Below are 27,020 nucleotides of genomic sequence, written 5' to 3'. Positions count from 1 at the left end.
ATGTTCAACTCCATGAGTTGAATGCAAACAGCACAAAGAAGTTTCTGAGAATCCTTCTTTCTAGTTTTTATGTGAAGATATTTCCTTTTTCACCATAGGCCTCAAAGCCCTCCAAATCTCCACTTGCAGATTCTACAAAAAGAGTGTTTCAAAACTGTTCTATCAAAAGAGAATTTCAACTATGTGAGTTGAATGCACACATCACAAAAGGGTTTCTGTGAATGCTTCTGTGTAGTTTTTATATGAAGTTACTTCCTCTTATACCATAGGCCTCAAAGTGCTGCAAATATCCACTTCCAGATTCTACTGAAAGAGTGTTTTGAATCTGCTCTACCAAAAGAAAGGTTCAACTCCCTTAGTTGAATGCACATGTCAAAGAATTTTCTGAGAATGCTTCTGTCTACTTTTTATGTGAAAATATTCCCGTTTCCCCCGTAGGTCTCAAAGGGCTGCAAATATCTACTTGCAGATTCTACATAAAGACTGTTTCTAAACCATTCTATCAAAATTAAGGTTCAACAATTTGAGGTGAATGCACACATCACAAAGAAGTTTCTGACAATGCTTCTGTATAGTTTCTATGTAAAGATATTTCCCTTTCCACTACAGGACTCTAAGCGCTCCAAATGTCCCCTTGCAGATACTTCAAAAAGAGTGTTTCAAAACTGCACTATGAAAAGAAAGTTTCAATTCTGTGAGTTGAATGTGTACATCACAAAGAAGTTTCTGAGAATGCTTCTGTCTAGTTTTTATGTGAAGATATTCCCGTTTCCACCGAAGGCCTTAAAGCGCTCCAAATATCCACTTGGAGATGCTGCAAAAAGAGTGTTTCAAAACTACTCTTTAAAAAGGTATGTTTAACCCTGTGAGTTGAATGCAAACATCACAAAGAAGTTTCTGAGAATGCTTCTGTCTAGTTTTTATGTGAAGATATTTCCTTTTTCACCGTAGGCCTCAATGTGCTCCAAATGTCCACTTGCAGATTCTACATAAAGAGTGTTTAAAAACTGCTCTATCAAAAGAAAGGTTCAACTCTGTGAGTTGAATGCACCCATAACAAAGAAGTTTCTGAGAGTGCTTCTGTCTAGTTTTACATGATGATATTTCCTTTTCTACCATAGGCCTCAAAGCGGTCCAAGTATCCACTTGCAGATTCTACAAAAAGAGTGTATCAAAAGTGCTTTATCAAAAGGAAGGTTCAATTATCTTAGTTGAATGCACACATCACAAAGAAGTTTCTGAGAATGTTTCTGTATAGTTTTTATGTGAAGATATTCCCGTTTTCACCAAAGGCCTCAAAGTGGTCCAAATATCCACTTGCTGATTCTACAAAAAGAGTGTTTCAAAACTGCTCTATGAAAAGGAATGTTCAACTCTGTGAGTTGAATACAAACATCACAAAAAAGTTTCTGAGAATGCTTCTGTCTAGTTTTTATGTGAAGATATTTCCTTTTTCACCGTAGGCTTCAATGTGCTCCAAATGTCCAATTTCGGATTCAACAAAAAGAGTGTTTAAACACTGCTCTATCAGAAGAAAGGTTCAACTGTGTGAGTTGAATGCACCCATCACAAAGCAATTTCTGAGAGTGCTTCTGTCTAGTTTTATATGATGATATTTCCTTTTCTACCATAGGCCCCAAAGCAGTCCAAGTATCAACTTGCAGATTCTACAAAAAGAGTGTATCAAAATTGTTTTATCAAAAGGGAGGCTCAAATCTCTGCCTTGAATGCACACATCACAAAGATGTTTCTGATAATGTTTCTGTCTAGTTTTTATGTGAAGGTATTCCCGTTTTCACCAACGGCCTCAAAGCGGTCCAAATATCCACTTGCAGATTCTACAAAAAGAGTGTTTCAAAACTGCTCCATGGAAAGGAATGTTCAACTCTGTGAGTTGAATACAAACATCACAAAAAAGTTTCTGAGAATGCTTCTGTCTAGTTTTTACGTGAAGATATTCCCGTTTCCATCGAAGGACTCGAAGCTGGCCAAATATCCACTTACAGATTCTACAAAAAGAGAGTCTCAAAACTGCTCTTTCAAAAGAAAGTTTCAACTCTGTGAGTTGAATGCACAGAACAAAAAGTACTTTTGGAGAATGCTTCTGTCTAGTTTTTTTGTGAAGATATTTACTTTTCCAACACTGTCCTGAAAGGAAACCAAATATCCACTTGCAGATCCTACAAAAAGAGTGTTGAAAAACTGTTCTATCAAGAGAAAGGTTCAACTCTGTGAGTTGAATGCACACATCACAAAGCAGTTTCTGAGAAGGCTTGTGTCTAGTTTTTATGTGATGATAATACTTTTTCCAACATAGGTGGTGAAGCACTCCAAATATCCACTTGCAAATACTACAAAAAGAATGTTTCAAAACTGCTGTATCAAAACAAAGCTTGAACCCTTTGAGTTGAATGCACAACCCATCATAGGCCTACAAGCACTCCAAATATCCACTAGCAGATTCTACAAAACGAGTGTTTCAAAACTGCTCTATCAAAAAATAGTTCAACTATTTGAGTTCAATGCACACATCACAAAGAAGTTTCTGAGAATGCCCCTGTCTAGTTTTTATATGAAAATATTTCATTTTCCAACATTGGCCTCAAATTAAACCAAATATCCACTTGCAGATTCTACAAAGACAGTGTTTCAAAACTGCTCTATCAAAAGAAAGGTTCAACTGTGTGAGCTGAATGCACACATCACAAATAAGTTTCTGAGAATGCTTCTGTCTAGTTTTTATGTGAAGATATTTCCTTTTCCACCATAGGCATCAAAGCACTCTGAATATCCGCTTACAGATTCTACCAAAAACATGTTTCCAAACTGCTTTATCAAAAGAAAGGTTCAACACTTTGAGTTGAATACACACGTCACAAAGAAATTTCTGAGCATGCTTGCATATAGTTGTAATGAGAAGACTTTTCCTTTTGCACCATAGGCCTCCAAGTGCTCGAAATATCCACTTGCAGATTCTACAAAAAGAATGCTTCAAAACTGCTCTATCAATAGAATGGTTCTACTCTGTGAGTTGAATTCATACATCACAAAGTGGTTTCTGAGAATGCTTCTGTCTAGTTTTTATGTGAAGGTGTTTCGTTTTCCAACATATCCCTCAAAGGGAATCAAATATCCCCTTACAGATTCTACAAAAAGAGTGTTTCAAAACTGCTCTATCAAAAGAAAGATTCAACTCTTTGAGGTGATTGCACACATCACAGAGCAGCTTCTAAGAATGCTTCTGTCTAGGTTTTATGTGAAGATAACTCGTTTTCCAACATAGGCCTCAAAGGGAAGCAAATATCCGCTTGCAGATTCTTGAAAAAGAGTGATTCAAAACTGCTCTATCAAAAGAAAGATTCAACTCTGAGTGTTGAATGCACACATCACAAAGAAGTTTCGGACAATGCTTGTGTCTATTTTTTATGTGAAGATGTTTCCTTCTCCACCATAGGCCTGAAAGGGAATCAAATATCCACTATCAGATTCTATAAAAAGTGTTTCAAAACTGCTCTATCAAAGGAAAGGTTCAACTCAGTGAGTTGAATGCCCACATCACAAAGAAGTTTCAGAGAATATTTCTGTCTAGTTTTTATGAAAAGATATTTCGTTTTCCAACGTAGGCCTCAAAGGAAACCAAATATCCAGTTGCAGATTCTACAAAAAGAGTGTTTCAAAACTGTTCTATCAAAAGGAAGGTTCCACTCTGTGAGTTGAATGCACACATCACAAAAAAGTTTCTGAGAATGCTTCTGTCTAGATTTTACGTGAAGATACTTCCTTTTCCACCAAAGACCTCAAATAGCTCGAAATGTCCACTTGCAGATTCTACAAAAACAGTGTTTCAAAACTGCTAAAAAAAAGGTTCAACTCTGTGTGTTGAATGCACACATCGCAAAGAAGTTTCTGAGAATGCTTCTGTCTAGTTTTTATGCAAAGATATTCCCGTTTCCAGCAAAGGCCTCAAAGCCTTCCAAATATCCACTTGCAGATTCTACAAATAGAGTGTTTCAAAACTACTCTATGAAAAGGTATGTTCAACTCTCTGAGTTTATTGCAAACATCACAAAGAAGTTTCTGAGAATGCTTCTGTCTAGTTTTTATGTCAGGATATTTCCTTTTCCACCATAGCCCTCAAGGGGCTCCAAATGTCCACTTGCAGATTCTACAAAAAGAGTGTTTCAGAACTGCTCTACCAAAAGAATGGTTCAACTCTGTGAGTTGAATGCACCCATAACAATGAAGTTTCTGAGAATGCGTCTTTCTACTTTTTATGTGAAGATAATTCCTTTTCCACCATAGGCCTGAAAGCTCTCCAAATATTCCCTTGCAAATTCTCCATAAAGGGTGTTTCAAAACTGCTCTATCAAAAGAAAGGTTCAAATCGGTAAGTTGAGTGCACACATCAGAGAAAAGTTTCAGAGAATGCTTCTGTTTAGTTTTTATGTGAAGATAATTCATTTTCCAACATAGGTCTCAAAGAAACCAAATATCCACTTTCAGATTCTACAAAAAGAGTGTTTCAAAATTGGTCTATGTAAAGAAAGGTTCAACATGGTGAGTTTAATGCACACATCACAAAGAAGTTTCTGAGAATGCTTCCGTCTAGTTTTTATGTGAAGATACTTAATTGTGTAACATTCGTCTCAAAGGAAACCAAATATCCACTTGCAGATTCTAGAAAAAGAGTGTTTCAAAACTGCTCTACCAAAAGAAAGGCTCAATTCTGTAAGTTGAATGCACACATCACAAGGAAGTTTCTGAGAATGCTTCTGCCTAGTTTTTATGTGAAGATATTTCCTTTTCCACGATAGTCCTCGAAGCACTCCAAATATCCACTTGCAGATTCTACAGAAAGAGTGTTTCAAAACTGCTCTATGAAAAGAAAATTTCAAGACTGTGAGTTGAACACACACATCTCAGGGAAGTGTATGAGAATGCTTCTCAGGGATGTGTATGAGAATGCTTCTGTCTAGTTTTTATGTGAAGATATTTCGTTTTCCAACGTAGGCCTCAAAGGGAAATAAATATCCACTTTCTGATTCTACAGAAAGAGTGTTTCAAAACTTCTCTAACAAAAGACAGTTTCAACTCTGTGAGTTGAATGCACGCATCACAGGCACTTTCTGAGAAAAGAGATTTTCAAAAGTGCTCTATCAAAAGATAGGTTCAACTCTGTGTGTTGAATGCACACATCACAGAGCACTTTCTGAGAATGCTTCTGTCTAGTTTTTATGCGAAGATACTTCCTTGTTTAAAATAGGCCTCAAAGCGCTCCAAAGATCCACTTGCAAATTCTACAAAAAGAGTGATTCAAAACTGCTCTATCAAAAGAAAGGTTCACCACTGTGAGTGGAAAGCACACATCACAAAGAAGTTCCTGAGAATGTTTCTGTCTAGTTTTTATGTCACGATATTTCATTTTCCACCATAGGCCTCCATGTGTTCCGAATATCCACTTGCAGATTCCACAAAAAGAGTGTTTCAGAATTTCTCTATCAAAGGAAAGGTTCAACTATGTGAGTTGAATGCACACATCACAAAGAAGTTTCAAAGAACGCTTCTGTCTAGTGTTCATGTGAAGATATTTCCTTTTCCACCATAGGCCTCAAAGACAAAAAATATCCACTTGCAGTTTCTACAAAAAGAGTGTTTCAATACTGCTCTATCAAAGAAATGTTCAACTCTGTGAGTTGAATGCACACATCACAAAGAAGTTTCTGAGAATGCTTCTGCCCAGTTTTTATGTGAAGGTATTTAGTTTTCCAACATAGGCCTCAAAGGGAACAAAATATCCACTTGCAAATTCTACAAAAAGAGTGTTTCAAAACGGCTCTATCAAAGAAATGTTCAACTCTGTGAGTTGAATGCACACATCACAAAGAAGTTTCGGAGAGTGCTTGTGTCTAGTTTTTAAGTTAAGATATTTCCTTTTTCATAATAGGCCTCAAAGGCAACAAAATATCCACTTTCAGATTCCACAAAAAGAGTTTTTCAAAACTGCTCTATCAAAAGAAATGTTCAACTCTGTGAGTTGAATGCACACATCACCAAGAAGTTTCGAAGAATGCTTCTGTCTAGTGTTCATATGAAGATATTTCCTTTTCCACCATAGTCCTCAAAGACAAAAAATATCCACTTGCAGATTCTACAAAAAGAGTGTTTCAAAACTGCTCTATCAAAGAAATGTTGAACTCTGTGAGTTGAATGCACACATCACAAAGAAGTTTCTGAGAATGCTTCTGCCCAGTTTTTATGTGAAGGTATTTCGTTTTCCAACATAGGCCTCAAAGGGAACAAAATATCCACTTGCAAATTCTACAAAAAGAGTGTTTCAAAATGGCTCTATCAAAAGAAAGGTTCAAGACTGTGAGTTGAATGCACACATCAGAAAGAAGTTTCAGAGAGTGCTTGTGTCTAGTTTTTATGTAAAGATATTTCCTTTTTCACCATATGCCTCAAAGGGAACAAAATATCCACTTTAAGATTCCACAAAAAGAGTTTTTCAAAACTGCTCTATCAAAAGAAATGTTCAACTCTGTGAGTTGAATGCACACATCACAAAGACTTTTCTGAGAATTCTTCTGTCTAGGGTTTATGTGAACATATTTCTTTCTCCAACAGAGGAATCAAAGGAAACCAAATATCCACTTGCAGATTCTACACAAAGAGTTTTTCAGAACTGCTCTCTCAGAAGAAAGGTTGAACTCTGTGAGTTGAATGCACACGTCACAAAGAAGTTTCGGAGAATTCTTCCGTCAAGTTTTTTATGTGAAGATATTTCCTTTTCCACCTTAGGCCTCAAAGCGCTCCAAATATCCACTTGCAGTTTCTACAGAAAGAGTGTTTCAAAACTGCTCTATGAAAAAAAAAAAATTCAACTATGTGAGTTGAATGCACACATCACAACAAAGTTTCGGAGTATGCTTCTGTCTACTTTTTATGTGAGGATATTTTGTTTTCCAACATAGGTCTCAAAAGGAAAAAAAATCCACTTGCAGATCCTAAAAAAAGAGTGTTTCAAAACTGCTCTATCAAAAGAAATGTTCAATTCTGTTAGTTGAATGCACACATCACAAAGGAATTTCAGAGATTTCTTCTGTCTAGTTTTTTTGTGAAGATAAATCTTTTTCCACCATAGGCCTCTAAGCGTTCCATATTTCCACTTGCAGATTCTACAAAAAGAGTGTCTCAAAAATGCTCTATCAAAAGAATGTTTCAACTCTGTTAGTTGAATGTCCACATAACAAAGAAGTTTCTGAGAATGCTTCTGTCTACTTTTACTGTGAAGATATTTCCTTTTCCAGCATAGGCTTCAAAACGCCCCAAATATCCACTTGCAGATTCCACAAAAACAGTGTTTCAAAGCTGCTCTATCAAAAGAAAGGTTCCACTCTGTGAGTTGAATGGACACATCACAAAAGTTTCTGAGAATGCTTCTGTCTAGTTTTTATGTGAACATATTTCGTTTTCCACTATAGGCCTCATAGTGAACAAAATAACCACTTGCAGATACTTCAAAAAGAGTGTTTCATAACTGCTCTATCAAAAGAAATGTTCAGTTCTGTGAGTTGAATGCACACATCACAAAGGAATTTCTGAGTTTCTTCTGTCTAGTTATTATGTGAAGATATATCTTTTTCCACCATAGGCCTCTAAGCGTTCCAAATATCCACTTGCAGTTTCTACAAAAAAAAGTGTCTCAAAAATGCTCTATCAAAAGGAAGTTTCAACTCTGTGAGTTGAAAGCCCACATAACAAAAAAGTTTCAGATAATGCTTCTGTCTATTTTTAATGTGAAGATATTTCCTTTTCCAGCACAGGCCTCAAAACACCCCAAATATCCACTTGCAGATTCTACAAAAACAGTGTTTCAAAGCTGCTCTATCAAAAGAAAGGTTCCACTCTGTGAGTTGAATGCACACATCACAAAGAAGTTTCTGAGAATGCTTCTGTCTAGTTTTTATGTGAAGATATTTCATTTTCCGATATAGGCCTCACAGGGAACAAAATACCCACTTGCAGATATTTCAAAAAGAGTGTTTTGAAAGTGCACTATCAAAAGAAATATTCAACTCTCTGTGTTTAATTCACGCATTGCAAATAAGTTTCAGACAATGCTTTTGTCTAGTTTTTATGTGAAGATATTCCCTTTTTCACCATAGGCCTCAAATCATGCCAAATATCCCCTTGCAGATTCCACAAAAAGAGTGTTTCAAAACTGCTCTATCAGAAGAAAGGTTCAACTCTGTGAGTTGAATAAACATAACAAAGAAGTTTCTGAGTATGCTTGTGTCTAGTTTTTATGTGAAGATATTTCATTTATCAAAATAGGCCCCCAAAGGAACCAAATATTCCCTTGCGAATTCTACAAAAAGAGTGTTTCAAAACTGCTCTATCAAAACAAAAGTTCAATTCTGTGAGTTGTATGCACACATCACAAAGAAGTTTCACAGAATGCTCTGTCTAGTTTTTACGTGAAGATATTTCCTTTTCCACCGTAGGCCTCAAAACGCCCCAAATATCCACTTGCAGATTCTACAAAAAGAGTGTTTGAAAACTGCTCTATCTAAAGAAATGTTCAACTCTGTGAGTTGAATGCACACATCACAAAGGAGTTTGGGAGAATGCTTATGTCTAGTTTTTATGTGAAGATATTTCCTTTTCCACCAAAGGCCTCCAAGAGCTCCAAATATTCACTTGCAGATACTACAGAAAGAGTGTTTCAAAAGTGTTCTATCTAAAGAAACGTTAAACTCTGTGAGATGAAGTCATACATCACAAAGAAGTTTCTGAGAATTCTTCTTTCTAGTTTTTGTGTGAAGATATTTCGTTTTCCAACATAGGGCTCAATGGAAACAAAATGTCCACTTGCAGATCCCACAAAAAGAGTGTTTCAAAACTGCACTATCAACAGAAATTTTCAACTTTGTGAGTTGAATGCACACATCACAAAGAAGTTTCTGAGAATTTTTCTGTCTAGTTTTTATGTGAAGATATTCCCGTTTCCACAGTAGGCCTCAAAGAGCTCCAAATATCTACATGCAGATTCTACAAAAAGAGTGTTTCAAAACTGCTCCATCAAAAGAAAGGTTCAACTCTGTTTGTTGAATGCATACATCACAAATAAGTTTCTGAGAATGCTTCTTTCTAGAGTTTATGTGAAGATATTCCCCTTTCCACAGTAGGCCTCAAAGCGCTGCAAAGATCCACTTGCAGATTCTACAAAAAGAGTGATTCAAAACTGATGTATTAATAGAAAGGTTCAACTTTGTGGGTTAAATGCACATATCACAAAGAAGTTTCTGAGAACGCTACTTTCCAGTTGTTATGTGAAGAGATTCCCGTTTCCACCGTAGGCTTCAAAGAGTTCCAAATAACCCCTTGCAGATTATACAAAAAGAGTGTCTCAAAACTGCTCTATCAAAGGAAAGGTTCAACTCTGTAAGCTCAATGCACAAATCACAAAGAGGTTTCTCACAATGCTTCTGTCTAGTTTTTATGTGAAGATATTACCATTTCCACTGAAGCTCTCAATGCGATCCAAAAATCCACTTGCAGATTGTGCAAAAAGAGTGTTTCAAAACTGCTCTATCAAAAGAAAGGTTCAACACTGTGAGTTGAATGCACATATCACAAATAAGTTTCTGATAATTTTTCTGTCTAGTTTTATGTGATAATTCCTTTTCTACCCTAGGCCTCGAAGTTCTCCAAGTATCTACTTGCACATTCTACAAACAGAGTGTTTCAAATATGCTCTATCAAAAGGAAGTTTCAACTCTGTGAGTTGAATGCACACATCACAAATAAATTTCTAAGAATGCTTCTGTCTAGTTTTTATGTGAAGATATTGCCGTTTCCACCATAGGTCTCAAAGCACTGCAAATATCCAATTGCAGATTCTACAAAAAGTGTGTTTCAAAACTGCTCTATGAACAGGGATGTTCAACTCTGTGAGTTGAATGCACACATCACAAAGAAGTTTCGGAGAATGCTTCTGTCAAGTTTTTACTTGAAGATATTTCCTTTTCTACCTTAGGCCTCAAAGTGGTCCAAATATCCACTTGCAGATTCTACAAAAAGAATGTTTCAAAACTACTCTATCAAAAGGAAGGTTCGTATCTGTGTGTTGAATGCGCACATCACAAAGAAGTTTTTGACAATGCTTCTGCGTAGTGTTTATGTGAAGATATTCCCATTTCCACTGTAGGCTTTAAGGATATCCAAATATCCACTTGCAGATTCTACAAAAAGAATGTTTTAAAACTGCTCTATCAAAAGAAAGGTTCAACTCTGTTAGTAGAATGCACTCATCACAATGAAGTTTCTGAGAATGCTTCTGTCTAGTTTTCAGTGAAGATATTGCCGTTTCCACTGTATGCCTGAAAACGCGGCTAATATCCACATGAAGAATCTACAAAAACAGTGTTTCAAAACGGCTCTATTAAAAGGAATGTTGAACTCTCTGTGTTTAATGCACACATCACAAAGTATTTCTGAGAATGCTTCTGTCTAGTTTTTATGTGAAGATATTTCCGTTTCCAACATAGGGTTCAAAGAGCTCCAAATATCCACTTGAGGATTCTACAAAAAGAGTGCTTCAAAACTGCTCTCTCAAAAGAAAGGTTCAACTCTGTTAGTTGAATGCACACATCACAAAATAGTTTCTGAGAATGATTCTGTATAGTTTTTATGTGAAGATATTGCGGTTTCCATCGTAAGACTCAAAGTGCTGCAAATATCCACTTGCAGATTGTACAAAAAGAGTGTTTCAAAACTGCTCTATCAAAAGGAAGGTTCAACTCTGTGAGCTGAATGCACACATCACAAAGAAGTTTCTGAGAATGCTTCTGTCTCGTTGTATGTGAGGATATTTCCTTTTCCACTACACTCCTCTAAGCGCTCCAAATATCCACTTGCAGATTGTACAAAAAGTCTTTCTAAACTACTCTAAAAAAATGAAAGTTCAACTCTCTGAGTTGAATGCACACATCACAGAGAAGTTTCTGAGAATGCTTCCGTCTAGTGTTTATGTGAAGTTATTCCGTTTCCACTGAAGGCCTCATAGCTGTCCAAGTATCCACATGCAGATTTTACAAAAAGAGTGTTTCAAAAATGCTCTATGAAAAGGAATGTTCAACTCTGTGAGTTGAATGTAAACATCACAAAGAACTTCCTGAGAATGCTTCTGTCTAGTTTTTATGTGAAGATAATCCCTTTTCCACCGAAGGCCTCAAGGCCCTCCAAATATCCACTTGCAGATTCTACAAGAAGAGTGTTTCAAAACTGCTCTATCAAAAGAAATGTTCAACTCTGTGACTTGAATGCACACATCACAAAGCAGTTTCTGAGATGGCTTCTGTCTCGTTTTTATATGAAGATATTCCCGTTTCCACCATAGGCCTCAAAGCCCTCCAAATATTTAATTGCAGATTCAACAAAAAAGGTGTTTCAAAACTGCTCTATCAAAAGGTAGAGTCAACTCCGTGAGTTGAATGCACCCATTACAAGGAAGTTTCCAAGAATGCTTCTGTCTCGTTTGTATGGGAGGGTATTTCCTTTTCCACCACAGGCCCCTAAGCACTCCAAATGTCCACTTGCAGATTCTACAAAAAGAGTGTTTCAAAACTCCACTATCAAAAGAAAGTTTCAACTCTGTGGGTTTTATGTGCACATCACAAAGTAGTTTCTGAGAATGCCTCTGTCTAGTTTTTATGTGAAGACATTCCTTTTCCACCAAAGGCCTCAAAGCAGTCCAAATATCCACTTGCAGATTCCACAAAAAGAGTGTTTCAAAACTGCTTTATCAAAATAAAGGTTCAACTCTGTGAGTTGAATGCACACATCTCAAATAAGTTTCTGAGAATGATTCTGTCTAGGTTTTATGTGAAGATATTCCCGTTACCACTGAAGGCCTCCAAGCGCTCCAAATATCCACTTGCAGATTCTACAAAAAGATTGTTTCATAACTGCTCTATCAAAAGGAAGATTCAACTCCCTGAGTTGAATGCACACATCACAAAGAAGTTTCTGAGAATGCGTCTGTCTAGTTTTTATGTGAATATATTCCCGATTCCACTGAAGGCCTAAAAGCGGTCCAAATATCCACTTGCAGATCTAAAAAAACTAATGTTTCAAACCTGCTCTATGAAAAAGAATATTCAACTCTGTGAGATGAATGCAAACACCACAAATTAGTTTCTGAGAATGCTTCTGTCTAGTTTTTATGTGAAGATAATCCCGTTTCCACCAAAGGCCTCAAAGCACTTCCAATATCCACTTGTGGATACTACAAAAAGAGTGTTTCAAAACTGCTTTATCAAAAGAAAGGTTCAACTCTGTGAGTTGAAAGCACAGATCACAAAGAATTTTCTGAGAATACTTCTGTCTTGTTTTAATGTGGAGATATTTCCTTTTCTACAATAGGCCTCAAATGGCTAAAAATATCCACTTGCAGATTCTACAGGAGAGTGTTTCAAATCTGCTCTATCAAAAAGAAGGTTCACCTCTCTGTGTTGAATGCACACATCACAAAGAAGTTTCTGAGAATGCTTCTGTCAAAGTTTTATGTGAAGATATTCCCATTTCCACCGTAGGTATCAAAGCGCTCCAAATATCCACTTCCAGATACTAAAAAAATAGTGTTTCAAATGGCTCTATCAAAAGAAAGGTACAACTCTGTTAGTTGAATGCACACATCAAAGGAAGTTTCTCAGAAGGCTTCTGTCAAAGTTTTATGTGAAGATATTTCCGTTTCCACCATAGGTCTCAAATCGCTCCAAATATCCACTTCCAGATACTAAAAAAAGAGTGTTTCAAAAGGGCTCTATCAAAAGAAAGGTACAACTCTGTTAGTTGAATGCACACGTCAAAGGAAGTTTCTGAGAATGCTTCTGTCTAGTTATTATGTGAAGATATTCCGGTTTCCACTGTAGGTCTTAAAGTGCTGCAAATATCCACTTGCAGATTCTACAAAAAGAGTGTTACAAAACTGCTCTATCAAAAGAAATTTTCAACTCTGTGAATTGAATGTACACTTCACAAAGCAGTTTCTGAGAATGCTTTTGTCTAGTTTTTCTATGAAGACGTTTCCTTTGTTACATAGGCCTCAAGGCGCTCCAAATATCCGCTTGCAGATTCTACAAAAAGAGTGTTTCAAATGTGCTCTATCAAAAGAAAGGTTCAATTCTGTGAGCTGAATGCACTCATAAGAAAGAAGTTTCTGAAAATGCTTTTGTCTATTTTTTATGTAAAGTTATTCCCATTTCCACTGAAGACCTCAAAGCGCTCCAAATATCTACTTGCAGATTCTACAGAAAGAGTGTTTCAAAACTGCTCTATCCAAAGGAAGGTTCAGCTCTCTGAGTTGAAAGCACACATCACAAAGAAGATTCTGAGAATGCTTCTGTCAAGTTTTTATGTGAAGATATTCCCATTTCCACCAAAGACCTCAAAGTGGTGCAAATATCCACTTGCAGATTCTGTAAGAAGAGTGTTTCAAAACTCCTCTATGAAAAGGAATGTTCAGCACAGTGAGTTGAATGCAAACATCACAAAGAACTTTCTCAGAATTCTTCTGTCTAGTTTTTATGTGAAGATACTTCCTTTTATACCATAGGTCTCAAAGCGCTCCAAATGTCCACTTGCAGATTCTACAAAAAGCGTGTTTCAAAACTGCTCCATGAAAAGAAAGTTTCAAATCCGTCAGTTGAATGCACATATCACAGAGCAGTTTCTGAGAATGATTCTGTCTAGTTTTTATAGCAAGATATTTCCTTTTCTACCATAGGCCACAAAGCGCTCCAAATATCCACTTCCAGATTCTTACAAAAGAGTTTGTCAAAACTGCTCTATCAAAAGGAATGTTCAACACTGAGTGTTGAATGAACACATCCCAAAATAGTTTCTGAGAATGCTTCTGTTAGTTTTTATATGAATATATTCCAGTTTCCAAAATAGGCCTCAAAGAGCTCCAAATATCCACCTGCAGCTTCTACAAAAAGAGTGTTTCAAAACTGCTCTATCAAAAGAAAGATTCAACTCACTCTGTTGAATGCACACATCACAAATGTGTCTCTGAGAATGCTTCTGTCTAGTTTTTATGTGAAGATGTTTCCTTTTCCACCATAGGCCTCAAAGTGTTCGAAATATCCACTAGCAGATTCTACAAAAATAGTGTGTCAAAACTGCTTTATCAAACAAAATTTCAACTCTGTAATTTGAATGCACACATCACAAAGAAGTTTCTGAGATTGCCTCAGTCTAGTTTTTATCTGAAGATATTCCCGTTACCACCGTAGGCCTTAAAGCGCTGCAAATATCCACTTGCAGATTCTACAAAAAGATTGTTACAAAACTGCTCTTTCAAAAGAAAGGTTAAACACTGTGAACTGAATGCACACATTCAAAGCAGTTTCCAAGAATTCTTCTGTCAAGTTTTTATATGAAGATATTTCATTTTGTTCCATAGGCCTCAAAGCGCTCCAAATATCCACTTGCAAATTCCACAAAAAGAGTGTTTTAAATCTGCTCTATCAAAAGAAAGGTTCAACTCTGTGAGCTGAATGCACACGTCATAAAGAAGTTTCTGAGAATGCTTTTGTCTAGTTTTTATGTGAAGATATTCCCGTTTCCACCGAAGGCCTCAAAGCGCTCCAAATATACAATTGCAGATTCTACAGAAAGAGTGTTTCAAAACTGCTCTATCAAAAGGAAGGTTCAACTATGTGAGAGGAATGCACACATCACAAAGAAGTTTCTCAGAATGCTTCTGTCTAGTTTTTATGAGAAGATATTTCCTTTTCCACCATAGGCCTCAAAGTGCTACAAATATCCACTTGCAGATTGTACAAAAAGTGTTTCAAAAGTACTCTAGCAAAAGAAAGGTTCAACACTTTGAGTTGAATGCCCACATCAGAAAGAAGTTTCTGAGAATTCTTCTGTCTAGTTTTTATGTGAAGATATATCACTTTCCTACATAGGCCTCAAAGGGAACAAATTATCCACTTGCAGATTCTACAAAAAGTGTGTTTCAAAACTGCTCTAACAAAAGAAAGTTCAACTCTGTGGGTTGAATGCACACATCACAAAGAAGTTTCTGAGAATGCTTCTGTATAGTTTTTATTTGAAGATATTTCCTTTTCTACCATAGGCAGCCAAGGGCTCCAAATATCCATTTGCAGATTCTATAAAAAAAGAGATTCAAAACTGCTCAATCGAAAGATAGGTTCAACTGTGTGAGTTGAATGCACACATAACAAAGAAGTTTCACAGAATTCTTCTGTGTAGCTTTTATGTGAATATATTTCCTTTTCCAAAACAGGACTCAAAATGCTCCAAATGTACACTTGCAGATTGTACAAAAAGAGAGATCCAAAAGTGCTCAATAAAAGAAAGGTCAAACTCTGTGAGTTGAATGCACCCATCCCAAAGTAGTTTCTCATCATGCTTCTGTGTAGTATTTATGTGAAGATATTTCCTTTTCCACAATAGGCCTCAGATCACTGCAAATAACTACATGAAGATACTGTGAAAAGAGAGATTCAAAACTGTTACATCAAAAGATAGGTTCAACACTGTGAGTTGAATGCACATATAACAAAGAAGTTTCTCAGAATGCTTCTGTGGAGTTTTTATGTGAAGATATTTCCTTTTCCACAATAGGCCTCAAAGTGCACAAAATATCCACTTGCAGATTCTATAAAAAACAGTGTTTCAAAATTTTTCAATCAAAATAAAGGATCAACTCTGTGAGATAAGTGCACTCACTCATCACCAAGATGTTTTTCAGAATGCTTCTGTGTAGTTTTTCTATGAAGATATTTCCTTTTCCTCAATAGGCCTCAAAGCACTCCAAATATCCATTTGCAGATTCTACAAAAAGAGAGATTCAAAACTGTTCAATAAAAACATAGGTTCAACTCTGTGTGTTGAATGCACACATCACAGAGTATTATCTTCGAATGCTTCTTTGTAGTTTTTATTTGAAGATATTTCCTTTTCCACCATAGGCAGCCAAGGGCTCCAAATATCCACTTGCACATACTGTGAAAGACAGATTCAAAACTGCTCAATCAAAAGATAGGTTCAATTCTGTGAGTTGAATGCACATATCCCAAAGAAGATTTTCAGAATGCTTCTGTATAGTTTTTATGTGAAGATATTTCCTTTTCCACAATAGGACTCAGATCGCTCCAAATATCCAAATGTAGATACTGCGAAAAGAGAGCTTAAAAATTACTCAATCAAAAGATAAGTTCATCTCTATGAGTTGAATGCACACATAACAAAGGAGTTTCTCGGAATGCTTCTTGTAGTATTTATGTGAAGATATTTCCTTTTCCATAACAGGATTCAAAACGCTCCAAATATCCACTTGTAGATTCCACAAAAACAGTGTTTCAAAACTGCTCAATGAAAACATAGGTTCAACTCTGTGAGTTGAATGCACACATCGCAAAGTAGTTTCTCAGAATGCTTCTGTGTAGTTTTTATGTGAAGATATAACTTTTTCCACAATAGGCCTCAAATCGCTCCAATTATCCACATGCAGATACTGCAAATGAGAGATTCAAAACTTCTCAATGAAAAGATAGTTTCAACTCTATGAGTTGAATACACACATCACAAAGTATTATCTTAGAATGCTTCTTTGTTGTTTTTATTTGAAGATATTTCCTTTTCCACCATAGGCAGCCAAGGGCTCCAAATATCCACTTGCACATACTGTGAAAAGAGAGATTCAAAACTGCTCAATCAAAACATAGGTTCAACTGTGTGAGTTGAATGCACACATCTCAAAGAAGATTTTCAGAATGCTTCTGTGTAGTTTTTATGTGAAGATATAACTTTTTTCACAATAGGAGTCAAATCGCTCCAAATATCCACATGCAGATACTGTAAACGAGAGATTCAAAACTGCTCAATGAAAAGATAGGTTCAACTCTGTGACTTGAATGGACACATAAAAAAGTTGTTTCTCAGAATACTTCTGTATAGTTTTTATGTGAAGATATTTCCATTTCCAAAACATACCTCAAAGCCTACAAATATCCCTTTGCAGATTCTACAAAAACAGTGTTTCAAAACTGCTCAATAAAAAGAAAGGATCAACTCTGTGAGATGAGTGCACTCATCACAAAGAGGTTTCTCAGAATGCTTCTGTGTAGTTTTTCTCTGAAGAGATTTCCTTTTCCAAAGTAGGCCACAAAGTGCTCCAAATATCCACTTGCACATTCTACAAAAAGAGAGATTCAAAACTGCTCAATAAAAGAAAGGTCAAACTCTGTGAGTTGAATGCACCCATCCCAAAGTAGTTTCTCATAATGCCTCTGTGTATTATTTATGTGAAGATATTTCCTTTTCCACAATAGGCCTCAGATCGCTCCAAAAATCCACATGAAGATACTGTGAAAAGAGAGATTCAAAACTGCTACATCAAAAGATAGGTTCAACACAGTGTGTTGAATGCACACATAACAAATAAGTTTCTCAGAATGCTTCTGTGTAGCTTTTATGTGAAGATATTTCCTTTTCCACAATAGGCCTCAAAGCGCTCCAAATATCCCCTTGCAGATTCTACAAAAACAGTGTTTCAAAACTGCTCAATCAAAACATAGTTTCATCTCTGTGAGTTGAATGCAGACTTCACAAAGAAGTTTCTCAGAATGCTTCAGTGGAGTTTTTATTTGAAAATATCTCCTTTTCCACCGTTGGCAGCAAAAGATTCCAAATATCCACTTGCAGATACAAGAAAAAGAGAGATTCAAAACTGCTAAATCAAAACATAGGTTCAACTCTGTGAGTTGAATGCACACATCCCAAAGAAGTTTCTCAGCATGCTTCTGTGTAGTTTTTATGTGAAGATATTTCCTTTTCCACAATAGGACTCATATCGCTCCAAATATCCACATGCAGATACTGCGAAAAGAGAGATTCAAAACTGCTCAATCAAAAGATAGGTTCAACTCTGTGAGTTGAATGCACACATCACAAAGGAGTTTCTCAGAATGCTTCTGTGTAGTTTTATTTGAAGATATTTCCTTTTCCACCATAGGCAACCAAGGTCTCCAAATATCCACTTGCAGATTCTGCAAAAAGAGAGATTCAAAACTGCTCAATCAAAAGATAGGTTCAACTCTGTGAGCTGAATGCACACATCACAAAGAAGTTTCTCAGAATTCTTCTTTGTAGTTTTTAATGTGAAGATAATTCTTTTTCCAAAATAGGCCTCGAAGCCCTCCAAATAACCCTTTGCAGATCCTAGAAAAACAGTGTTTCAAAACTGCCCAACCAACAGAAAGGATCAACTCTCTGAGGTGAGTGCACTCATCATAAAGAAGTTTCTCATAATGCTTCTGGGTAGTTTTTCTGTGAAGATATTTCCTTTTCGATACAGGCCTCAAAGCGCTCCAAATATCCACTTGCAGATTCTACAAAAACAGTGTTTCAAAAATGCTCAATGAAAACACACGTTCAACTCCGTGAGGTGAATGCATACATCCCAAAGAGGTTTCTTAGAATGCTTCTGTGTAGTTTTTATTTGAAGACATTTCCTTTTCCATCATAGGCCTCAAAGGCTCCAATTGTCCTGTTGCAGATTCTACAAAAAGAGTGTATCAAAACTGCTCTATCAAAAGACAGGTTCAACACTGTTAGTTGATTGCACACATCACAAAGAAGTTTCTGAGAATGCTTCTGTCTAGTTTTTATATGAAGATATTTCCTTTTCAACCATAGGCCTCAAAGTGCTTCAATTGTCCTCTTGCAGATTCTACAAAAAGAGAGTTTCACAACTGCTCTATCAAAAGGAAGGTTCAACTATGTGAGTTGAATGTCCACATCACAAAATAGTTTCTGAGAAGGCTTCTGTCTGGTTTTTATGTCAAGATATTTCCTTTTTCACCATAGACCTCCAAGGAAACAAAATATCCACTTGCAGATTATTCAAAAAGTGTGTTTCAAAACTGCTCCAGCAAAAGAAAGGTTCACCTCTGTGAGTTGAATGCATACATTGCAAAGAAGTTTCTGAGAATGCTTCTCTCTGGTTTTTATGTTAAAATATTTCCATTTCCACAATATGCCTCAAAGGGAACAAAATATCCACTTGCAAATTCTACAAAAGGAGTGTTTCAAAACTGGTCTATCAAAAGAATAGTTCAACTCTATGAGTTGAACGCCCAGATCACAAAGAAGTTTCTGAGAAGGCTTCTGTCTAGGTTTTATGAGAAGATATTTCCTTTTCCACCATAGGCCTCAAAGCACTCCAAATATCCTCTTGCAGATTTTACAAGAAGACTGTTTCAAATCTGCTCTATCAAAAGAAAAGTTCAACTCTGTGAGTTGAATGCACACATCACAAAGAAGTTTCTGAGAATGTTTCTGTCTGGTTTATACGTGAAGATATTTCCTTTTCCACCACAGGCTTCAAAGCGCTCCAAATATCCACTTTCAGATTCTACAAAAAAACTGTCTCAAAATTGCTCTATCAAAAGAATGGTTCAACTGTGTGAGTTGAATGCACACATCACCACGAAATTTCTGAGAATGCTTCTGTCTAGTTTTTATGTGAAGATATCTCCTTTTCCAATGTAGCCCTCAAAGCGCTCCAAATGACCACTTGTAGATTCTTCAAAAAGAGTGTTTCAAAACTGCTCTACCAAAAGGAATGTTCAACTCTGTGAAATGGATGCAGACATCACAAAGCAGTTTCTGAGAATGCTTCTGTCTTGTTTTAATGTGAAGATATATCGTTTTCCACCATAGGCCTCAAAGGGAACAAAATATCCACTTGAAGATTCTACAAAAAGATTATTTCAAAACTGCTCTATCAAAAGGGAGCTTGAATTCTGTCCGTTGAATGCCCACATCACAAAGTAGTTTCGGAGAATGCTTCTGTCTAGTTTTTATGTGAAGATATTTCCTTTTCCACCATAGGCCTCAAAGTGCTCCAATATCCACTTGCAGATTGTACAAAAAGAGTGTTCCAAAACTGCTCTATCAAAAAAAAGGTTGAATACTGTCAGTTGAATGTCCACAAAAAAAAGAAGTATCAGAGAATGATTCTATCTAGTTTTTATGTGAAGATATTTCATTTTCTACCATAGGCCTGAAAACACTCCAAATGTCCACGTGCAGATTTTACAAAAAGAGTGTTTCAAAACTGCTCTGTCAAAAGAAAGGTTCAACTCTGTGAGTTGAATGCCCACATCACAAAGAAGTTTCTGAGAATGCTTCTGTCTAGTTTTTATGTGAAGATATTTCCTCTTCCACAAAGGCCTCAAAGTGCTGCAAATATCCACCTGCAGATTATACAAAAGGGACTTTCAAAACTGCTCTATCAAAAGAAAAGTTCAACTCTGTGACTTGAATGCACTCAACACAAAGAAGTTTCTGAGAATGCTTGTGTCGTTTTTATGTGAAGATATAAACTTTTTCACCATAGGCCTCAAAGGGAACTAAATATCCACTTGCAGATTATAAAAAATAAGCGTTTCAAAACTGTTATATCAAAACAAAAGTTCAACTCTGTGAGTTGAATGCCCACATGACAAAGAAGTTTCTGAGAATTCTTCTTTTTTTTATGTGAAGATATCTGCTTTTCCGCCATAGGCCTCAAAGCACTCCAAATATCCACATGCAGATTCTACAAAAAGAGTGTTATAAAGCTGCTCTATCAAAAGAAAGGTTCAACTCTATTGGTTCAATGTACACATCACAAAGCAGTTTCTGAGAATGCTTCTGTCTAGTTTTTATGTGAAGATATTTTCTTATCCACCATAGGCTTCAAAGCGCTCCAAATATCCACTGGCAGAATCTACAAAAAGAGTTTTCAAAACTGCTGTATCAAAAGAAAGCTTCAACTCTGTGAGTTGAATGCCCACATCACAAAGAAGTTTCAGAGAATGCTTCTGTCTAGTTTTTCTGAGAAGACATTTACTTTTCCAACATTATTCTCAAAGCGCTCCAAATATCCACTTGCAGATTCTACAAAAAGAGTGTTTCAAAACTGCTCTATCAAAAGAAAGCTTCAACTCTGTGAGTTGAATGCCCACATTGCAAGGAAATTTCTGAGAATGCTTCTGTATAGTTACTATGTGAAGATATTTCCTTTTCCGCAATAGACCTCAAAGCACTCCAAATATCCACTTGCAGATTCTACAAAGTGTGTATCAGAACTGGTCTATCAAAAGAAAGGTTCAACACTGTGAGTTGAATGCACACATCACAAAGAAGTTTTTGAGAATGCTTCTGTCTAGTTTTTATGTGAAGATATTTCATTTTACACCATAAGCCTCAAAGAGAACAAAACAACCCCTTGCATATTCTACAACAAAAGTGTTTCAAAAATGCTTTATCAAAAGAAAGGTTCAACTCTGTGAGTTGAATACACATATCCCAAAGAAGTTTCTGAGAATGGTTCTGTCTAGTTTTTATGTGAGGATATTTCCTTTTCCACCATAGGCCTCAAAGTGCTCCAAAAGTCGTCTTGCAAATTCTACAAAAAGAGTGTATAAAAACTACTGTGTCAATAGAAAGTTTCAATCCTGTGAGATGAACTCGCACATCACAAAGAAGTTTCTTAGAATGCTTCTGTATAGTTTTTATGTGAAGATATTTCATTTTCCTACACAGGACTCAAAGGGAGCCAAAGATACACTTGCAGATTCTACAAAAAGAGTGCTTCAAAACTGCTCTATCAAAAGAAATTTTCAACTCTGTGATTTGAATGTATACATCACAAAGAATTTTTTAGAATGCTTCTGTCTAGTTTTCATGGAAGATATTTCATTTTCCAACATAAACTTCAAAGAGAACCAAATATCCACTTGCAGATTCTACAAAAAGAGTGTTTCAAAACTGCTCTATCAAAAGAAAGGTTCAACTCTGTGAGATGAAGGCCCGCATGACAAAGAAGTTTCTGAGAATGTTTCTGTCTTGTTTTTATATGAAGATGTATGCTTTTCCCCCATAGGTCTCAAATTGCTCCCAATATCCAATTGCAGATTCTACAAAAAGAGCATTATAAAACCGCTCTACCAAAAGAAAGTTGAAAGGGGGATATTCAACTCACAGAGTTGAATGCACACAGCATAAAGAAGTTTCTGAGAATGCTTCTGTCTGGTTTTTATTTGAACGTATTTCCATTTCCACCACTGAACTCAAAGGGAACAAAAGATCCACTTTCAGAGTCTACAAAAAGGGTGTTTCAAAACTGCTTTATCAAAAGAATGGTGCAACTCTATGAATTGAATGGACACATCACAAAGAAGTTTCTGAGAATGCTTCTGTCTAGTTTTTATATGAAGATATTTTGTTTTACACCGTAGGCCTCAAAGCACTCCAAATATCCACTTGTAGATTCTACAAAAAGAGTGTTTAAAAATTGCTCTATCAAAAGAAAGGTTCAACTCTGTGAGTTGAATGCCAGCATCACAAAGAAGTTTCTGAGAATGCTTCTCTCTAGTTTTTATGTGAAGATATTTCCATTTCCACCATAGGCCTCAAAGGGCAGCAAATATCCACTTGCAGATTCTACAAAAATAGGGATTCAAAACTGCTCTATCAAAAGAAAGCTTCAACTCTGTGAGTTGAATATCCCCCTCACAAAGAAGTTTCGGAGAATGCTTCTGTCTAGTTTTTATGGGAAGATATTTACTTTTCCACCAAAGGCTTCCAAGCGCTCCAAATATTCACTTGCAGATTCTACAAAAAGAATGTTTCAAAACTGCTGTATGAAAAGAAAGGTTCAACTCTGTGAGTTGAATGCACCCATCTCAAAGAAGTTTCTGAGAATGCCTCTGTCTAGTTTTTATGTGAAGATGTTTCCTTTTCCAACATAGGCCTCAAATGGCTCCTAATATCCACTTGCAGAATCATCAAAAAGAGTGTGATAAAACTGCTGTATCAAAAGAAGGTTTCAGCTCTGTGAGTTGTGTTCACACATCACAATGAAGTTTCTGAGAATGCTTCTGACTGGTTTTTACGTGAAGATATTTCGTTTTCCACCGTAGGCCTCAAAGCGAACTTAATATCCACTTGCAGATTCTACAAAAAGAGTGTTTCAAAACTGATCTATCTAAAGAAAGGTTCAACTCTGTGAGTTGAATGCACACACGACAAAGAAGTTTTTCAGAATGATTCTGTCTAGTTTTTATGTGAAGATATTTCATTTTCCTACATAGGCCTCAAATGGAACCAAATATCCACTTTCGGATTCTACAAAAGGAGTGTTATAAAACTGCTCTATCAAAAGAAAGTTTCAGATCTGCGAATTGAATGCTCACATCACAAAGAAGTTTCTGAGAAAGCATCTGTGTAATTTTTATGTGAAGAAATTTCCTTTTCCTCCATAGTCCTCAAAGAGCTCCAATTATCCACTTGCAAATTATGCAAAAAGTGTGTTTCAAAACAGCTCTATCAAAAGAAAGGTTGAACTCTGTCAGTTCAATGCACACATCACAAAGAAGTTTTGGGGACTGCTTGTGTCTAGTTTTTATGTGAAGATATTTCCCTTTTCACCATAGACCTCAAAGGGAACAAAATATCCACTTTCAGATTCTACAAAAAGAGTGTTTCAAAACTGCTTTATCAAAAGAAAGTTTCAACTCTGTGATTTGAAAGCAAACATCAAAAAAGGAGTTTCCGAGAATGTTTCTGTCTAGTTTTTATGTGAAGATATTTCCTTTTCCCACGTATGCCTCAAAGCGCTCCAAATATTCACTTGCAGATTCTACAAAAAGAGTGTTTCCAAACTGATCAATCAAAAGAAGGGTTCAACTCTGTGAGATGAACACATCACAAAGTAGTTTCACAGAATGCTTCTGTCTAGTTTTCATGTGAAGATATTTCCTTTTCCACCCTAGACCTTAATGCGCTCCAAATATCCACTTGCAGATTCTACAAAAAAGTGTTTCAAAACTGCTTAATGAGAACATAGGTTCAACACTGGAGTTGAATGCACACATCACAAAGAACTTTCTCAGAATGCTTCAGAGTAGTTTTTATTTGAAGATACTTGTTTTTCCACAATAGGCCTCACATAGCTCCAAATATCCACATGTAGATACTGCAAAAAGAGAGATTCAAAACTGCTCAATCAAAAGGTAGGTTCAACTCTGTGAGTTGAATGCACACATAACAAAGAAGTTTCTCAGAATGCTTCAGTGTAGTTTTTATTTGAAGATATTTCCTTCTCCATTGTAGGCCACAAAGGACTGCAAATATCCACTTGCAGATTTGGCAAAAAGAGAGATTCAAAACTGTTAATCAAAATATAGGTTCAACTCTGTGAGTTGAATGCAGACATCCCAAAGAAGTTTCTCGGAATGCTTTTGTGTATTTTTTATGTGAAGATGTTTCCTTTTCCACAATAGGCCTCCAATCACTCCAAATATCCACATGCAGATACTGCAAAAAGAAATATTAAAAACTGCTCAATCAAAAGATAGGTTCAACTCTGTGAGTTGAATGCACACATAACAAAGAAGTTTTTCAGAATGCTTCTGTGTAGTTTTTAATGTGAAGATATTTCATTTTCCAAAATAAGTCTCAAAGGACTCCAAATATCCACTTGCAGCTTCTACACAAAGAGAGATACAAAACTGCTCAATCAAAAGATAGGTACAACTCTGTGTGTTGAATGCACACATCCCAAAGTAGTTTCTCAGAATGCTTCTGTGTAGTTTATATGTGAAGATATTTCCTTTCCACAACAGGCCTCAAATAGCTCCAACTATCCACATGCAGATACTGCAAAAAGAGAGATTAAAAACTGCTCAATCAAAGTGTAGGGTCAACTCTTTGAGTTGAATGCAGACATCACATAGAAGTTTCTCAGAATGATTCTGTGTAGTTTTTATTTGAAGATATTTCCTTTTCCACCATAGGCCGCAAAGTGCTTTAAATATCCACTTGCAGATTCTACAAAAAGAGAGATTCAAAACTGCTCATTCAAAAGATAGGTTCAACTCTGTGAGTTGAATGAACACATCCCAAAGGAGTTTCTCAGAATTCTTCTATGTAGTTTTTCTGTGAAGATTTACTTTTCCACAATAGGCCTCAAATCGCTCCAAATATCCACATGCAGATACTGGAAAAAGAGAGATTCAAAACTGCTCAATCAAAAGATAGGTTCACCTCTGTGAGTTGAATGCACACATAACAGAGCAGTTTCTCCGAATGATTCTGTGTAGTTTTTATCTGAAGTTTTTTCCCTTTCCAAAATAGGCCTCAAAGCCCTCCAAATATCCCTTTGCAGATTCTACAAAAACATTGTTTCAAAACTGCTCAATCAAAACTAATGTTCAAATCTGTGAGATGAGTGCACTCATCACAAAGAAGTTTCTCAGAATGCTTCCGTGTAGTTTTTCTGTGAAGATATTTCCTTTTCCAAAATTGGCCTCAAAACACTCCATATATCGACTTGCGGATTCTACAAAAAGAGAGGTTCAAAACTGCTCAATTAAAACATAGGTTCAACTCTGTGACTTGAATGTACACATCTCAAAGAAGTTTCAGAGACTTATTCTGTGTAGGTTTTAATTGAAGATATTTCCTTTTCCACAATAGGCCTCAAAGGGTTCCAAATATCCACTTGCAGATTCTACAAAAAGAGAGATTCAATACTGCTCAATCAAAACACAGGTTCAACTCTGTGAGTTGACTGCACACATCAGAAAAAAGTTTCTCAGAATACTTCAGTGTAGTTTTAATTTGTAGATATGTCCTTCTCCACTGGAGGAGGCAGAGGACTCCAAATATCCACTTGCAGATTCTACAAAAAGAGAGACTCAAAACTGCTCAATCAAAGGATATATTCAACTCTGTGAGTCGAATGCACACATAACAAAGAAGTTTCTCAGAATGCTTCTGTGGAGTTTTTTTGTGAAGATATTTCCTTTTCCAAAATAGGCGTCAAAGCCCTCCAAATATCCCTTTGCAGATTCTACAAAAACAGTGTTTAAAAACTATTAAAGGAAAGGATCAAATATGTGAGATGAGTGCACTCCTCACAAAGAAGTTTTTAAGAAGAATTCTGTGTAGTTTTTCGGTGAAGATATTTCCTTTTCCACAATAGGCCACAAAGCACTCCAAATATCCACTTGCAGATTCTACAAAAAAAGAGAATCAAAACTGCCCAATTAAAACATGGTTTCAACTCTGTAAGTTGAATGCACACATCACAAAGAAGTTTCTCACAATGCTTCTGTGTAGTTTTTATTTGAACATATTTCCTTTTCCACTGTAGGTCACAAAGAAATCCAAATATCCTATTGCAGATCCTACAAAAAGAGAGATTCAAAACTGCTCAAACAAAACATAGATACAACTCTGCGAGATGAATGCACACATCACAAAGAAGTTTCTGAGAATGGTTCTGTCTAGTTTTCACGTGAAGATAGTCCCTTTTCCACCATAGGCTTCAAAGCGTTCCAAATATCCACTTGCAAATTCTACAAAAAGAGTGTTCCAAAACTGCTTTATCAAAAGAAAGTTTCAACTCGGTGAGTTCAATGCAGACATCACAAAGAAGTTTCAGAGAATGCTTCTGTCCGGTGTTTAAGTGAAGATATATCCTTTTCTTCCATAGGTCTCAAAGCGCTCCAAATATGCACTTGCAGATTCTACAAAAAGAGAGATTCAATACTGCTTAATCAAAACATAGGTTCAACTCTGTAAGTTGAATGCACACATCACAAAGAAGTTTCTCAGAATGCTTCTGTGTAGTTTTTATTTGAGCATATTTCCTTTTCCACCATAGGTCGCAGAGGAATCCAAATATCCTATTGCAGATCTTACAAAAAGAGAGATTCAAAACTGCTCAAACAAAACATAGGTACAACTCTGTGAGATGAATGCACACATCACAAAGAAGTTTCTGAGAATGCTTCTGTCTAGTTTTCATGTGAAGATAGTTCCTTTTCCACCATAGGCTTCAAAGCATTCCAAATATCCACTTGCAAATTCTACAAAAACAATGTTTCAAAACTGCTCTATCAAAAGAAAGTTTCAACTCGGTG

The sequence above is a fragment of the Pan troglodytes genome, chromosome 4, assembly GCF_028858775.2.
Source record: "Pan troglodytes isolate AG18354 chromosome 4, NHGRI_mPanTro3-v2.0_pri, whole genome shotgun sequence".
NCBI classification, from domain to species: Eukaryota; Metazoa; Chordata; class Mammalia; order Primates; family Hominidae; genus Pan; species Pan troglodytes.
Note: the sequence above shows the minus strand (reverse complement) of the source record.